The 16762-nt window shown below is 47.4% G+C and overlaps 1 long non-coding RNA gene across 3 annotated transcripts in view; it reads right to left on the bottom strand.

The window, feature by feature from the left end:
- LOC127487799 (uncharacterized) overlaps positions 1-16762 on the bottom strand; it is a 98945-nt gene that overhangs the window by 39225 nt on the left and 42958 nt on the right. For 2 of the 3 annotated variants that reach the window (XR_007914985.2, XR_007914983.2), the window contains one exon: positions 16343-16491. The exons of the other annotated variant lie outside the window; for it this stretch is intronic. This is a non-coding gene — a long non-coding RNA (uncharacterized lncRNA). The remainder of the gene's footprint in view (positions 1-16342; positions 16492-16762) is intronic. 3 annotated transcript variants of the gene reach the window in all.

The raw sequence follows: 16762 nt of genomic DNA, 5'->3' as shown, positions 1-16762 counted from the left end.
CAAACAAAACTAAATCAGCATATGAAATAGTTATCTGTACGCCCATGTTTATTGCATCTGAATTCACAACAGCCAAGATATGGAGTCAATCCATGTGTCCACTGACTGATGAGTGGATAAAGAAAATGTGGTATATATACACTATGGAATACTACTCAGCCATAAAAAGAAAGAAATCCTGTCTTTTGCAATAAAATGGATGCAACTGGAAACCATTATACTTAGTAAAATAAGCCAGACCCAAAAAGACAAATATATCATATGTTTTCTATGAAATGTGAAAGTTAATTTAGAATACAAAAATGTATTGGAATGAAACTGTCGTTTGGAGAGATGACTGCCAATTTAGCCCTTGTTTACACTCCTGTAGAACTGTGGTCTTCCCACCTTTACTTATTGAATATTGTGTTTAGTGGTGCATCAAGCCTGTGAATACAGAGGCTTAATTAAGCTGATGGAGAGAGGGGAGGGAGAGAGGAGAACCAAAGGGGAGCAGGGGAGTGAGAGAATTCTGGTTGTCTTCTTGGAACTGCACCTATGGAATACATGAAATCTGTTCTCTTCATATTAATTTAAAAATTTTTAACAAGCCATCTGCTATAAAACTTTGCTTTTCCCAGATGTGAACCTGAGCCAGTCTCTTAACCTCTTCTTCTGCAGTTTCATGTATAAAACTGTGGTAATGATGGCATCAACCTCCTAGTGTTGTGAGCGTTAAAGAAAGAAATGTGCGTAAAGAACTTAGAACAAAGCCTGCTGTATAATAGACAGTGAATTGAAGTTTCATTTCATTTTTATAAAACAAGAAAGCAAAGAAAACATAGGAGCCAAGGCTGTGGCATAGCAGGTGAATCCACTGCCTGCAGCCCTGGCATCCCATATGGGCACTGGTTTGAGTCCCAGCTCCTCCACTTCTGATCCAGCTCCCTGTTAATGCACCTGGGAAAGCAATGGAGGATGACCCAAGTCCTGGGGCATCTGCACCCATGTGGAAGACCCAGAAGAAGCTCCAGGCTCCTGGCTTCATCCTCACACAGCCCTAGCAGTTGTGGTCATTTGAGGAGTGAACCAGTGGGTAGGAGATATCTCTCTTTTTCCCTCTCCCTCTTTCTTCCCCTCTCCCTCTCCCTCTCCCCCTCCTCTCCCTCTCTGTAACTGTGCCTTTCAAATAATTAAATAAATCTTCAAGAAAATACAAAGGCTTTGCTAAGGTATTAAAGCCAAAGATCTGTGAAAAATTAATATAAACTCCTGTGGCTAAGGAGGCTGGTGGTGACGTATGCAGAGGACAGGTGGCAGCCTGCGTCACGGGGCCCCCAGCCCGGGAAGTCAACGTGATGACAGTGGAGTGCAGGACACCATGCTCGAGACACCTGGGAACCACACGTCACAGCGCCATGTCCACAATTAGCTGTGAGCGCAGCTTTATAGCAACAGAAAAACCTCATCAGTGGGGTTCGGAGACGTGTGGGTTCACGCTCCGTGCCCGGAAGACATCTGCAGAGGGGCGCTCTGCGGAGAGCTCACAGCCTTGGGGGATCCCGGTGACCCGACGCAGGGCTTCTTGTGCCACTTTCAGACAGAACGTGACAGGAGGCCACTGCTCAGCCCAGACCAGGCTGAGCAACACGGCTGGAAGAGGTTCCACCAGCTGGCTCTGCAGCACTGGCTGGACACGGGTTTTCATGCAGCTGGGCAGGCACAGCCTCGCCCCTGGGTCTCTGGCTCAGCCCGCTCAGCCCGCTCAGCCCACTCTGCTTCAGTTTACCCTGGCTCAGAGTCCGTGCCGGCATGGTTGCTTCCTCTGCACACAGCGCACGCAATGTGGCGGTGTTGCTCTTTATGCCGCCCGGGGAAGGTCACGTGTGGATGTACTGGTGTACTCCAGGCGTTTGCTGGCTGGGCAAGTTCCAACCTGACGCCCTCCTCACAGTCCTGTCAATGCTCCTGCGGCTGTGACGTCACCTCCTCGTTGCAGACAACAGAAACGAGAACAGGGGACTATGGATGTTCACTGGAGAGTGAGCAGCTCTGGCCTCAGCCACACGAGCCAAACAAGGGATTTCCATTCACTGACAAAGCACTGGAAACCCACTAAAGGATTCTCAGTAGAGTGTAGGTTCACACGCATACAGAAACAGTTATTTCTCTGTCTGCAACACAGAGAGTACCTTGAAGAGGGGACTTGCATGATCCAGGGAAGTCATCAGGGGATTGAAATATGACTAAGAACTCTGGCATTGAAGATGGAGAGAAGTACCTATAACCTAGAGAGCTTGGGAATATGAAATCAAAAACCACAGTGATGTTTTGAGACTGATAGATAAGAGACAGGGGGGAATTAAAAAAAAAACAAAATGGGAACCAGGTTTCCATCTTACAGAAGGAAATGGACAGCGGGAACATCCCCTAAGGCAGGGAGAGCAGGCTTGGGAGAAAAACTCACGAGTTTGTTCTTGTATATATGCAGTGTCCAAGAACATGCTATGAATACGAGAAAAGCGAATCTGTCAGAGAGATGAAGTTCACCCCCAGGAAACGAGCAACGCCCGACTGCCTGACCTGCAAGAGGTAATTTATGTGATCAAACTAAATATGCATTTGGAGGTCCTATCCACCCAAGAATGATATTATTACTTTTAGAAAATTGGTAAACACTGAACAATCTGCATGGCACGCTGCAGACCCATGGATGAGAAGTGCCTAAGTTTCAAGGTTGCCTCTGACATGACCTACTCTTCATGCTTCATGTGTTTCTGCCAGTAGTTATCCATCATTTTCTTTCAAAACAAATTAAAGTAATCATCATCCATCATAGTAGTTGATATAAATAACTGAAGAAGCTTGAAAAAAAAGCAGCTCACTGTTGGGCGCTTGCCAAGAACTAAACCTTTCCAGTGTGACTCACGGCTGTCCTCTGCGACTGGGTAACTGCCGGACACGCCAAACTCCCAGCTGCCACGAACTCAGGTGAGCAAACTCTGTCCACGCAGGTATTTTATTAAAAAGTTTACCAATTACCATTCAGCTGTAGGAATGAAAATTCAAAGGACTCTTACCTAATCACCAATCCCAACACAAGAAAAGGTTCAACAGACTATCAATGAATGAGAAGAGCATATGTATGACTTTTACTGAATCAGCACCCTGAGGTCTGATCTCTAAATTTGCCATCTTCATTATATGGCCAAAGATGAGGGAGACAGTGCAAGTCAGAGGTGGAAAATCAGGCTGACTTCAAGTTGGAGCATTTGCTCTCGCTCTGGTGCAAGTAGGGTGCTTCAGCTCATCGCCTTCTCAGTGTTAAAAGTATCCAAAGGGGCTGATGGATGCAATCAGATACACGGTTCCTGCTGTGACCAGCAGCTTCCATCTCAGTCTTGAAGCAATTTACATTCCTCATCGACAGAATGTTGATATTCCTCACCAACTATCATCATACATACATACAAATCACACAAGAGGACTTGACTGTGTTTGAGAGGTACTTTCTCTATCCACCATTTCTATATATTTATTTGACAGAGTTAGACAGTGAGAGAGAGAGAGAGAAAGAGAAAGGTCTTCCTTCCATTGGTTCACCCCTCAAATGGCCGCCATGGCCGGAGCTACGCCAATCCAAAGCGAGGAGCCAGGTGCCTCTCCTGGTCTCCCATGGGGTGCAGGGCCCAAGCACTTGGGCCATCCTCCACTGCCTTCCTGGGCCACAGCAGAGAGCTGGACTGGAAGAGGAGCAATCAGGACTAGAACCTGGCGCCCGTATCGGATGGCGGCGCCGTAGGCGGAGGATTATCCAAGTGAGCCACAGCGCCGACCCATCTATCCACCATTTCATAATTAGCAAACAGAAGTACCAAGCCAAAGACAGAACAACACCGTACATTATTATTCAGAACTGCTTTTGACTGTCACATTAGGCAATTTACACTTTCAACAAGGCGAGACTGGAAATCTGGGTATCTGGGTTCTCTCTCTCATTGATAAGTCTCTTGTACAAACAATAAAAATGAAAATAACAGATTGGTTAACATCCAATTTCCTCCCATTTAAAAAACCATGTGACTCTCTGACTTCGCCCTCAAAGAAACCACAGGCTGCTCGGGGCACAGCCTGAAGCAAACACTTTTAAATTTTCCATATTTATCTTTAAATCCATTCTGCCTTCATTCCATAATATGCATATGTTGAGTTCAACATAAAAATAATGTGTATTCTCAGCCTCTCCTTACAACCAGCACTCTAGGAATATCTATTCTGCTTGTAAGTGACATGGAACATATCTCACAGACCCCTTTATGATCCACAGCTCAACCTGAGAAACACACACAGCAGGAGAAAAAAGTGTCCGGGCCAGGACTGAAAACCCAAATATGGGCTGGGTGCAAACATAAACACATGGCAGTGGGGCTAAAGCAGTAGGTTGCTGGGCAACAGTGGCCATCTTTGCATGACCTAAAGGAATGGCCGTTATATGAGCCCAACCAGACCGATGCCCAGTGAAGCCAAATATTGTGATTCCTCGAGGGAGACAGGGAGATGGACTTTTTATGAAATTTCCCCTCATTTGAAATCAGCATGCCTACAAAATGAAATAGGTCAACCAGCCGGGTCCCGCCCAGAGCCTACCGGCTTTCAGTCCCTGGTTCTAACGCTTGCTCAAGGAAATTTGTTCAATTATATAGGGGAGAGCGTCTCCACGGAGGATCGAGTGGAAAACACTTTCAAAGGGTCAGAGCGAAGGCTTTGGACTTCTGAACACATCGGTGGGATTTTCTCCCTTTCAGCGAGATCATTAAAAGCAGCAAAGCCATCAATTTTTCACGATCATTAGGGGCAGCTTAGCCTGGAGGCAGAAGGCTGATCAGACGGGCTCTGGAGACCGACTCCTAGGATGATGGGAAAGTCGTGCCTTTCATGTTAGCGTTTAACCTTGGAATAATGACAACACATTTGGAAACCAGGTCAAAAAGCTATGGCATACAAATGAAATGTATTTAAAAGCTTCAGAATAAATGCCGACCACGGGTCCACAGGGCGGACTGTGACACGGCGGCTCTGCTCCTTCCACGCGGGACAGAAAGAGAACAGAAAGCAGCCACCGGCATGTCCGAAGCCCGTCTGGCACCACCGCTGTACTGTGTGAGCGACGGAGCACCAGCAACCCCACCAAATACCCCTCAGCCAAGGGTACTGATCCCATGGATAAAGTGAGACCAAACTAAGCCACCACATAATCTTTTCTAAGCAGAAATCAACACAAGCTCACTGAGTCACCCACAAAACCCCAAACACCCTCTGTGTCGGCTTCTTTATTCCAGTCCCCTCTCTGCGTGGACATGATGTATTGAGGGACCTGTTATGGAACTGCCCCCTGCTTTCTGGTTGCCGACTTAGAGAAATGACCAGTTTCCTCAAATCCTCACCCTAACAAACCCAAATCCCGTTACAACCTCCTCCCAACCTCCTCTTACCAAGCACCCCACACACACTCCACGGTTCCCCAGGCTGCCTGCTCTGTGTGCAAGGAGTGACTGAGCGATCCACCCACCTCCTCCTGCCACGGAGAACTCGTGTGGCAGCAAACAGCCTCATTCACCACCTGAGCAATCCATCTGGGGCAAACGGTGACGGCTTTGAGGGTGGCTAAAAGGACTCAGCTCGGCCCTGACGCGCTTGCCCTGCAGGTAGAATTCGGGCCCTGCCTTGTGCTGTCTCTACTCACTTTGTGTCCCTGTCTCTGTTGGCTGCCGAGGGCTGCGGGCCTTCTGACATACCCCACGCAGAGGCGGATAACCAGTGTGCACACGCTTCCTTTACTCAAAGAACCCATAAAGTACAAGCTCTTACAAAGAGCAAGCTGGGAGCACAGTCAGTGCCGGGGAGAGGGGACGGGGAAGACCAGCAGGCTTCAAGCGAGGGGCTCTGGGATGTGAGGTGCCAGTGCTCCCCCGGTTGTATGGAGGCGAGCAGGCATTGGACAGGAAGCCCACTTTGCTCTGTGTGGCTTCAGAGACAGAACCTGGGGTCCTGCCTGGAACAGGACGTAACCCGGCCAACTGGCAGGCACAGGGACCTGCGAGACTCAGTTTGGGTACCTGGGCTTCAAGGCAGCGGCACGCACAGCTGCACAGCTGCACAGCTGCACGGCCAGGGTCAGCCAACGCCCCCAGCTTCTTCTCAACAAGGATTCTGGTGTCGGCCCAGAAAGAGCTACGGAGACATTTACTTCCAATTCTAACTGAACACACAGTTCCTAGACATTCCTAAGGGATTTTGAAGATACAAAGATAAAACTAAAAACAAAGGCCCGGAATTCCCACACACATGTTAAATATGGCTGATACACACACAGATATCCAATCAAAACAGGTACCAAATAGAATATCTACTCTCCCTCTTCTCTCCAAATTGCTTTCCCCTGTGTAACCCTTATTAATAATTCCTCACACGTTCTTTGAAAAAAGTGAAAAAGCTTCAAGAAAATGTCACAAACTTCTGACGACACTAAACAAGTGCAGGGTAGGGGGTGAGCGTGTGACACAGCAGTTAAGTCACCTCTTGGGGCACTTGTATCCCGTATCAGAGAGCCTGGTTCAGTCTCAGCTACTCTGCTCCTGACGCGATGTACGAGTGGGACCACGGTGACTGACAAATCAGACGTGATCCACCCAGGAGCCTCAGGCAAAGATGAGTCGACCACTTTTTTGCTTTAAAATCTATTTAAATTTTTTTCATTAACAGGTAATATTTGTACTTTTATGGGGTACTGTGCAATATCTGAACACACAGGCACAGTGTAAACTAGCCTATCCATTTCCTTGTTTTTCCTTTGTGTTTGGAGCCTACCAGCTCCTCTCTTCAGTTCTTTATGAAGTGTATAATCCAGCACTGTGAACAGTCACTAGGACTTGTTCCTCCTACCTGACTGATAATTAGCCAACCGACCTCTACCCCCTTCTCTACCTTTCCAAGCTTCTAGTGACCACTATTCCACTATTCTAAGTTCAGATTAAGATACACAGATGTATTCAACCATATTATATATTATGTATATTTGTCATTCATATACAGAGGCAACATGTAGTATTTATCTCTCTGTGTGGGACTTATTTTGCTAAACATATCTCCTGTTTACTCCATTTGCCTGTGAATGTAAGGTTCATTCTTTTTTCTGGTTTTATGTAATGTTCCATTGTATATATTACAGCACATTTTCTTTATCCATTCATCCACTGATGGACACATAAGTTGGTTCCATGTCTTGGCTATCATCCATGCACACGCACAGTGAAATACCATGTAGCCCTCAAAATCAATCAGATATTTATTGGTTGATACGGAATTGTTTCAAAAATATCAAGTGAAAAATATGCGTATAACAATGCCTACTGGGCAAACTTTTTTGAAGGCTAGCAAAAAACGTTTTTTATTCTAATCCCTTAGTTTTCCTCCTTTCTGCTGGAAGCAAAATTTTATTCAGAAAATATAAAGTTAATCAATAGTGTAACTTCCTATATCATTTTTAAAGATTTATTTATTTATTTTGAAGGCAGTTGTAGAGACAGAGACAGATTATATATATGTGTATATGTATATATATATATATATATATATAGAGAGAGAGAGAGAGAGAGAGAGAGAGAGAGAGGGGTCTTCTATCCGCTGGTTCACTCCCCAGATAGCTGCAACAGCTGGAGCTGCGCTGATCCGACGTCAGGAGCCAGGAGCTTCTTCCAGGTCTCCCACGTGGGTACAGGGTCCCAAGGATTTGGGCCATCTTCTACTGCTTTCCCAGGCCACAGCAGAGAGCTGGATCGGAAGAGGAACACCTAGGGCTGGAACCAGCACTCATATGAGATGCCGGCACTGCACGCGCTGGCTTTACCCACTACGCCACAGCACGGCCTCGAGTGATCTGTTTCTAAAATCTTTCCCTTCAAGATTACAGACAAATCCGCCCCGGGCATTTTGTAGAGTTGCTCAACAGTATCTTCTGCAGTGACTGGCCACTGTGGCAGCCACCAGCACGAGGGGTCACTGAGCACCTGCAGCCAGTAAAGCTGAGGAATTCACATTTTTGGCGTTGGCACCGGTGCTGTGCTTCAGCGGGTTAAGCCTCTGCCTGCAGTGTTGGCGCCCCGAGTCAGCACCGGTCAGAGTCCCAGCTGCTCCAGTTACAATCCAGCTCCCTGCGGAGTACCTGGAAGGCAACGGAAGATGCCCAAGTCCTTAGGCCATGTCACCATGTGGGAGACCCTGATGGAGCTTCTGGCTCTTGGGTTCAGTTTGGCCCAGCTCTGGCCACAGTGCCCATTTGAAGAGTGAACCAATGGATAGAGGAGTCTCTCTCTCTACCTTTCAAATTAATAAAAATAATTTTTTAAAAAAATTTGCTTTATTTAATTTTAATTAAGTGTAAATACTCACTAATGGCTAGTGACCATACTAGGTGGTATAATTCTAAAACCTTTATGGTTTAACTTTTTAAAATATATAAACATTTGAGTCTTCAGGAGTGTGAGTTAAAGAAGTGAATTGCCAGGATTCAACATCACCTCTTCACAGCCAGAGCAGCGCCCACATGAGACTCAGTCACAGCAAACACTTTGCACAACACCTGGTGCTGCCCAAATGATGGATAAATCTCAGCTCTAGAAACACACTGAGAATGAAAACACCTGCTTCAAGTGCCAACCCTGAGGGGTACTTCCTGGGGGCCCTTGGACAATACTGTTCCCTCAGTTCTCCCACGTACAAATATACACCCTTCTATTCAGCATGGTTTCTGTGATTAGATGGATCAATCATTTTAAATGAAGGTAGTTCACAAAACCCTTACATGTTAGACAAATTCAAGAACTGTTAACGTCTTCATTAGTGTCAGATTTATTTCCTACCTTGGAAAAGCTGCTGGCCTGAAAAATAATGCTCAAAGAACAGAAAACACAACTTTCAATCAAAACGGTAAAAAGATGCCGTTAATTCTCCTGGCAGTTTCTCTGGTATTGATCTTTAGGAAGTGAAGAGTTAGAAACCACTGCCTACTCTCTACCATCAAAATGGGAATTCACAGAAACCATTTACACCTCAAAAATCCAGATGGGCCCAGAGGAACAGCATCCCAGGCTGCTGAGAACTCTAGACTCATGGATGAAGCAGATTTACCTAAAACTGCGCCCCACGTGTGGAATTCCTGCTCCAACAACAGCAACGACGCCATCAAGGGCAGAGCGTGCAGCGTGGGACGTTTCGCAGGCTTCCCCAGACTCAGACCAGGAGCACATGCATGTCCCTGTGTACTGCAGGGGCTTGGCTTGCTGAGGCCAGTGGAGGGTGGGTCCCGGTTGAAAATGGCAACCTGCTGGCCACACACCCCGCATACTGAAGACCCCAACAGAGAGAAACTCAGACGGTCAGCAAACCCCACTGAAGGCTGATGAGGATTTCCATTCACTGTGTAAACTGACGGACACAGGGTAGTGGACAGGTTGGACGAATGAGTCTACAGATTTTACGTACAACCTGTGGACTATCAGTAACGGGATCCCACAGCATTTTGGATTTTCATTAAATAGATTTTATCAATCCTGTCGCAAAGAGAACTATGTGGGAAGATAGATACACTAACTTGCTTTACTGTAGTCGCCATTTTACTGTGTACATGCGTCCCCATAACATCGTGTTCCTACTCTCAAATACATAAAATGAAATTTATTCTAAAGGAGAAAAGAAAAGTGATGGGATGGGACTCCCCAGGCCACCCTGAGGTGCCACCTGTCTGAAAGCAGATGGAAGATGTGTTTCTCGGGGTGGGTATTTGGCATAGTGGTGTTAAGACATCTCTTGGGACACCCACACCCATATTGGAATATCTGAGTTCAAGTCTGGCTAAGGTCCTGATTTCGCCTTCCTGCTAATGCACACCCTGGGGCCAGAAGGTGATGTCTCGAGTACTTGGTTCCCTGCCAGCCGAGGAGAACTGGATTGAGTTCTGAGTCCCCCGCTTTGCTCTGTCCCAGCCTGGGCTGTTGCAGGCATTTAGGAAGAGAGCCAGTGGGGGGAAGTCTGTGCTCTGTCTCTCTCTCCTCCCCTCAAATGAGTAAAACTAAAGGAAGAAAAAGATACATGTTTCCCCACTACCAATTCACCCCCAGTGCAGAGACTCGGGCTCAGAAGACAATGTCTACACGATACAGCCTAGCAAACCTTGCTTGCCTACCCGAGGCGGGCGTGTCCCTGCCCCTGGTTCTCCTCCTCTACCCCTTCAGACAACACACAATCGAAGCAAAACTTGAAGGGGCCTGGGAGTCGGCTGTGCCCAAGGCAGCATGGATCCAGGTAGGCCCCACAGTGAGGCGATCCGCTTGGGTAGAACAAGCTGTGGCCATGTTTATCCCCGCAATTGCAGCATTTCCCAAACTGCATGTGCTCTGAGCATCGGGAGCTGGGGAAACACCCACCCGGTGCAGCCGCGATGCAGCAAACAAACGCCCACGCGGCATCAGAATGTGGCTGGGTGCTGTCCACCTCAACCTCTCCTCTAACCGGCCGATTCCACAAGGGGAGGAGACCGGTACCCAAGTCACCATGGGTGAAGCCAGGGGGAGTCAGCTGCACTGGCTTTTGACAAGCACGGTCTAGATGTCCCTGCCTTATCTGAATAAAGGAGAGAAAGAGACCTATGAAAACAGGCACAGAGGAAGGGTAAGGATTCAGAGCGAGAGCAGGTGACGGAAATCACGTACAATATAAACAGACCACGTGTTCCTCAAGAACCCGAGGACCTATTGTCTGCATAAACTCACAAGGAAAGAGCCAAGGTGACATGATGGCATATCACGATGCATTGCAGACACTAAACTGAGACTGAAAAAGGAGCCTGATGCATTGAAGAAGAACAGAAAGAAACAGCATTCCACGAGGTCAAGTCCTCACTGAAGGACAGAAAAACTGAAGTGTTGTTATTGTCCCATACGTGGGGCAAGAGAGCTTGGGGGGGGGGGGGGATGAATTGAAGCCAAGGAATGAAAATACTCTTTTTCTGGTATGGAAATAATTGAAATAAGAAATTTAGTGGAAATCAGGGAAGAGAGAGAAAGTCACATCACCTGGACGTTACCCACCCTCACGTTCCCGTGTTCTGTCCCCATGCCCCGTGGCACCACAAAAACAAGTGCAGCACCACCTCACTTTCCAAGTGTAATTTGGAGGGAAGAGAAAACAGACTTAGCCGGGGCATGGGCGGCGCTAAGAATTAACCGAGTGATGTTAGAATCTGCAGAGCTCTGCACAGACTCACCCAGAGCCAAGCAGGCGTGACGTGGCGGCCCTGCAGCCCCATGGGCACGAGGCCACGCGTGGCTCTCTGCCTTCTCTCCAGCACTCTCCCTCCGCCTCCCACATCCTCCACGCCCAGGAAGCCTTAAGAGCATTTGTCCTCCGGCTTCCCCTGGCAAGGCACCTGCAGAAGACTGCGGGGAGGCAGAGCAAGAATGGACACTTACCACCAGCCCTCCCCCTGCCGACACCCAGCGAGCTGTGCCTGACAGAACACAGGCTGGGTGCTTACCCACCAGCCCTGCCCCCATCACTGTGCCTCAGAGAACACAGGCTGGACGCTCACCCACCAGCCCTCTCCCCCATCACTGTGCCTCAGAGAACACAGGCTGGACGCTTACCCACCAGCCCTGTCCCCCATCACTGTGCCTCAGAGAACACAGGCTGGACGCTCACCCACCAGCCCTGTGCCCCATCACTCTACCTGAGAGAACACAGGCTGGACGCTCACCCACCAGCCCTGTGCCCCATCACTCTACCTGAGAGAACACAGGCTGGGCACTTACCCACCAGCCCTCCCCCATCACTGTACCTGAGAGAACACAGGCTGGACGCTCACCCACCAGCCCAGGGAGCTGTGCCTGAGAGAACACACTGTGTGTGCCCTGTCTGCACCCCAGCCACCACACCCTGTCTTTGCCTCTTCAGGCCTGGAGGTGGTAACAGCTCCTGCTGATGCTGGCCAAGGGGTCCTGCACTAGCTTCTGCTGGTTCAGCAACCCCCACATCCTGCTTGTAGCTTTGTACACAGTCCCTTTATGAAACTGTCCTCGATTATCCCAGTTTCTGAATGTACCATCTGTTTCCTGCCAAGACCTTCAATGAAGCATAAACCACAGCAAATAAAATAAAGTGAGAGAAACAGCACGCTAAATAGCACAGCAGTGAGGAAAATATAACCCAAGCAACAAGAACATATTCTTTGTGTATTTTTACAATGCATTGCACAAGTCTTTAAATCAATAAACAAGAGCTCAAAGACAAGATTACTAAGAGAATGGGTTTTAGAAGGCCACTGCAGAAATATGACAACAAATGGAGGAACAAGATAATGAGCCCCTGTCATTCATGAGCTGTGTGATCATTTAAGCAGCAAAGACTACAATGAATAGAGCAGAGAAGCACATTAATGCATTGAGAAAGTCAAAACGAATGCAAACGAAAAAATAAAATAAAGCAATTTAGAGAAGAAATGAGGGGTGTGGAAAACATATACAACAAAAAGACAACCACGGTCTCTGAAGTTAAGGACCCCAAAGTGAGGCCAAAAATAGTCTGAAATGTTCAGAAAAAATTTTCCTGAAATGGCAGAACTGAACCTACAGATATGGTGGCTCTTTTGGATTAAAATAGTTATTGGGTCTGGCGCTGTGGCACAGTGGCTTAAAGCCCCAGCCTGCAGTGCTGGAATCCCACATGGGCACTGGTTTGAGTCCCAGTTGCTCCACTTCCAATACAGTTCCCTGCTAATGCCCCCTGGGAAAGCAGAAGATGGCCCAAGTCCTTGGGCCCCTGCACCCATGTGGGAGACCAGAAGAAGCTCCCAACTCCTGGCTTCAGATAGGCCCAGCTGTGGCTACTGGGGCCACCTGGGGAGTGAACCAATGGATGAAAGACCCCCCCCCCTTTCTCTCTTTCTCTAACTCTTTCAAGTAAATAAAAATAAATCTTTAAATAAAATAAATTGATATCAGTATCTGAGAAATAAACTTTTGAGAAAATGCTGTTCCTACCTTTAAAAAGAATCTGTGTAGTTAGTTAGTTGGTCCGTTATTGAGAGACAGAGGGAACTCCCACCCACTGGTTCATTCCAAGAGAAAAAATAGCCAATATACTTAAAGTCATAGATGGTCCAGATACTGGAGTTAGCTGAATTAAATGGAAATCTCAGAACTGAAAAAATATGAAGTGTTCAACAGATTGGTTTAACAGCAATTTGAATCAAGCAGAAGCATTTGTGAAACAGAATACAGTTTAAGAAAAATATTCAAACTGACACACAGAAAGAAAGAGAATGAAAAATGCTGTTTCTAAATGATAGCCCTGATCAATTATTTACATTGCAACAGAAATAATAAGGCACACGTGAAAAATTACAAAAGAAGTGTGCAAAATCTTTATGGAGACTTTACTAAAGGATATAATAGAAGACATGAGTAAGTAATGAGATATATCAAGTCTGCAGCAAGGAACACAATATTAAAATACATAAATTCTACATAAATTTATACTTACAAAAAATTTCAATTAAAATCCCAGTAAGACCTAAGCATTAACTTTAAGTAAAAACATCATTTCAAAACATTGCAAAATAGTGGAGAATTCAATAAATGATGACAGACCAATTAATCATTTGAAAAAATGTCTATTTCAACATCTGCTACAGTCTCATTCATATATATATGTATTATATGTAATATCCACACACATTGTGGTATTCACAAATAAGAAGTAGAATCCTTGATAGACAAGAAACAGAGGAGAGAGAAAAACGAAGGACAAGTGAGACTGGTGTGAGCATTTTCAGTGCTGTTGGGATACACTCGGCAGGGACGCAAGAGGCAATGCTGCGGAAGCCAGCAAGAGCACCTGCCTGTCAGGTGTTGCAAGCAGGGAAGCCGGTGGGATGCTTAGGTGGCTGCAGCCAGGCGGTCCACACATTCGTCCCTCACCTCCAGTGAACCAGACAGCAGTAAAACCGAGGGCCGCCAGGTAGGACAAGTGGCTATGACAGATGATTTTGGATCCGTGTCTCCAGAGGGTCAGAAATGTCCAGGGAGACTGGCAAATACACTGTCCCGGAAGAGGCAGTGACACACCTGAGGTCAGTGTATCAAAATCAGTATCCATTCCAAGGCCAATTAGAGAACATAACAAGAACAAACTCTCCTGTGCAAACCAGAAACAGGGGAGATGTCACAGCACTTATGTATCATAGGTTACATACAAGGTCTTCACAGAAAAAACGATAAAGTTTTATTGGGAAACAGAAAAGTTGCATGAGTGACAGTTTTCTGTCCCTTACCAATGCCAACTCTAAGGATTTCACATGAAACGTGACAACTTGACTGCAAATGTGTGAGGACGGGAAATGAGCTAGAGTTTGAAAAAAAGAAGACATGGTATATTTTGCACACATGAATTCCTGTGTTTGAGAGCAGAATTGAAATACAGTAAAAGGTACAGGGTCAAACAAGGGGAACTTCCTGGAGGAGGACACAGCGCAAGGAAGACGGGCGGGGGGCTCAGTCCTGGGCGCTGGGTGCTAGCGCTGGGTCTGAGCTCGCTTCTCTTGCATGTCCCTGGTGGCACCAACGTTTTATTGCTGTGACTTCCAGGCTTAATATCCGGGAGGCTCATTTCCTTATCATCTTCTCTACCGTGTAATGACCGTCTCAGCGGTCGCCTGTGCATTCCACAGTGACTTCATTACATTCCCCAGCAGCTCCAACGAGAGCATTTACATTTGTAGAGCACTTGGGAGAAAACTGACATTTATAGTAATAATCTGTCTTATCAAAGAATGTTGTACCTTTTCCTCCTTTAGTTTTGTGTGTCTTTTTTTAAAAAAAATTGTGTATTTATTTGAAAGTTAGAGTTCCAGAATGAGAGGCAGAGACAGAGAGAGAGAAATCTTCCATCCACTGGTTCACTCCCCAGATAACCAAAACAGCCAGGGCTGGGTCATGGCAAAGCCAGGAGCTTCATCCAGGATTCCCACAAGGGGCAGGGGCACAAACACCTGGGCCATCCACCACTGCTGTTCCCAGGCCATTTGCAGGGAGCTGGACATTCGCAGAGTAGCCAGGACGCAAACCGGCACCCATGTGGGATGCTGGCATCACAGGAGGCTTGACCCGCTATGCCACAGTGCCAGTCCCAAACTTTACTTTTATTTATTAGAGTTTCTTAAACATCTGCATAGCCAGATGCAGATGCTTTTGAAAAAAAAATTTTTTTTTTTTAAAGGCAGAGTTACAGAGACGCAGAGGCAGAGACAGAAAGAGAGGTCTTCTATTCACTGGTTCACTCCCCAAATGGCTGCAACAGCTGGAGCTGAGCTGATCAGAAACCAGGAGCCAGGAGATTCCTCTGGGTCTCCCACATGGGTGCAGGGGCCCAAGGACTTGGACCACCTTCCACTGCTTTTCCAGGCCGCAGCAGAGAGCTGGATCGGAAGTGGAACAGCCGGGACTCGAACCAGCGCCCATATGGGATGCCAGCATTGCAGGCAGCGGCCTTACCTGCTAGACCACAGCGCCAGCCCCTGGATCCTTTCTAAAAACTGTTATTTTAGAAATAGATAAGTATTTTTAATTTTTACTTTTTGTATTTATTTTCATTTTATTTTAAAGGCAGAGGGAAACACAGAGAAATGGAGATCTTTATTCCAACCACTGGTTTACTCCCCAAATGCCCACAGTGGTCAAGGCTGGGCCAACCCTAAGCTGGGAGCCAGAAACTCAATCTGGTCTCTCATGTGTCTGGCAAGGACCCAAGTACTTGAGCCATTATCTTCCACCTCCCAGGGTGCGCATTCATGGGAAGCTGGAATCAGGAACATGAACCAGGACTTGGCCATGGCATGTGGAGGTCTCAAGCACTGTCTTAGCCACTGTACCAAACCCCACCCCTGTTTTTAATGTGCTGAAATCACTGACCCGGGGCCAGCTTTGTGGCAGGGTGGGCAAAGCCACCGCCTGTGATGCCAGCATGCCATTTGAGCACCTATCCGCGTCTCAGTTGCTCTACTTCCAATCCAGCTCCCTAATGGCCTAGGAAAAGCAGAAGATGGGCCAAGTGTTTGGGCCCCTGCGCCTATGTGGGAGACCCTCATGAAGCTCTTGGCTCCTAGCTTCGGTCTGGCCCAGTCCTGGATGCTGCAGCCATATGGGAGTGAGCCAGTGGATGAACCATCTCTCTCCCCCACCCACCCCCATCCCCACATAACTCTACCAAATGCATAAATAAATTTTAAAAACAGAAAAACAAGCTCTGAACTCACAGATAAGGCGCACAGTGACCATCAATCACCCTCCTCCACCTTCAGAACGATGAAGATGGTGCTTCCGCCTTCAGGCACCGGGAAAGGGAAGCGGATGTGTGATTCCCAACTATCACAACTCTGCTTTTAATGGGCTGCGGTGGTCTGCTCTGAAGGGAAAGAGAAGAGAAGAGAGAGGAGGACCTGGGGAGACCAGTTCTGGGCAACAGGAGGGAAGGCTGCCGGGAAGACCTGGGAGAGAGCGCCCGAGCAGGGTCCTCTCGCATCTGTGCCAGCTCGTTGAGCGGCAGCTGGACTGCAGGGGTCACATGGACGGCAGGCGAGGCACGGCTCTGCGCGTGTGTGAGTGCGTCTGGGGAGAAGGCTGCTGTGAGCTGGTGCCCCTGTGGGCAAGACCAGCCCCAGCGTGGGCAGGCACCT

Source organism: Oryctolagus cuniculus, chromosome 6 (assembly GCF_964237555.1).
Source record: "Oryctolagus cuniculus chromosome 6, mOryCun1.1, whole genome shotgun sequence".
NCBI lineage: Eukaryota > Metazoa > Chordata > Mammalia > Lagomorpha > Leporidae > Oryctolagus > Oryctolagus cuniculus.
This window is presented reverse-complemented; position numbering and strand designations above follow the sequence as displayed.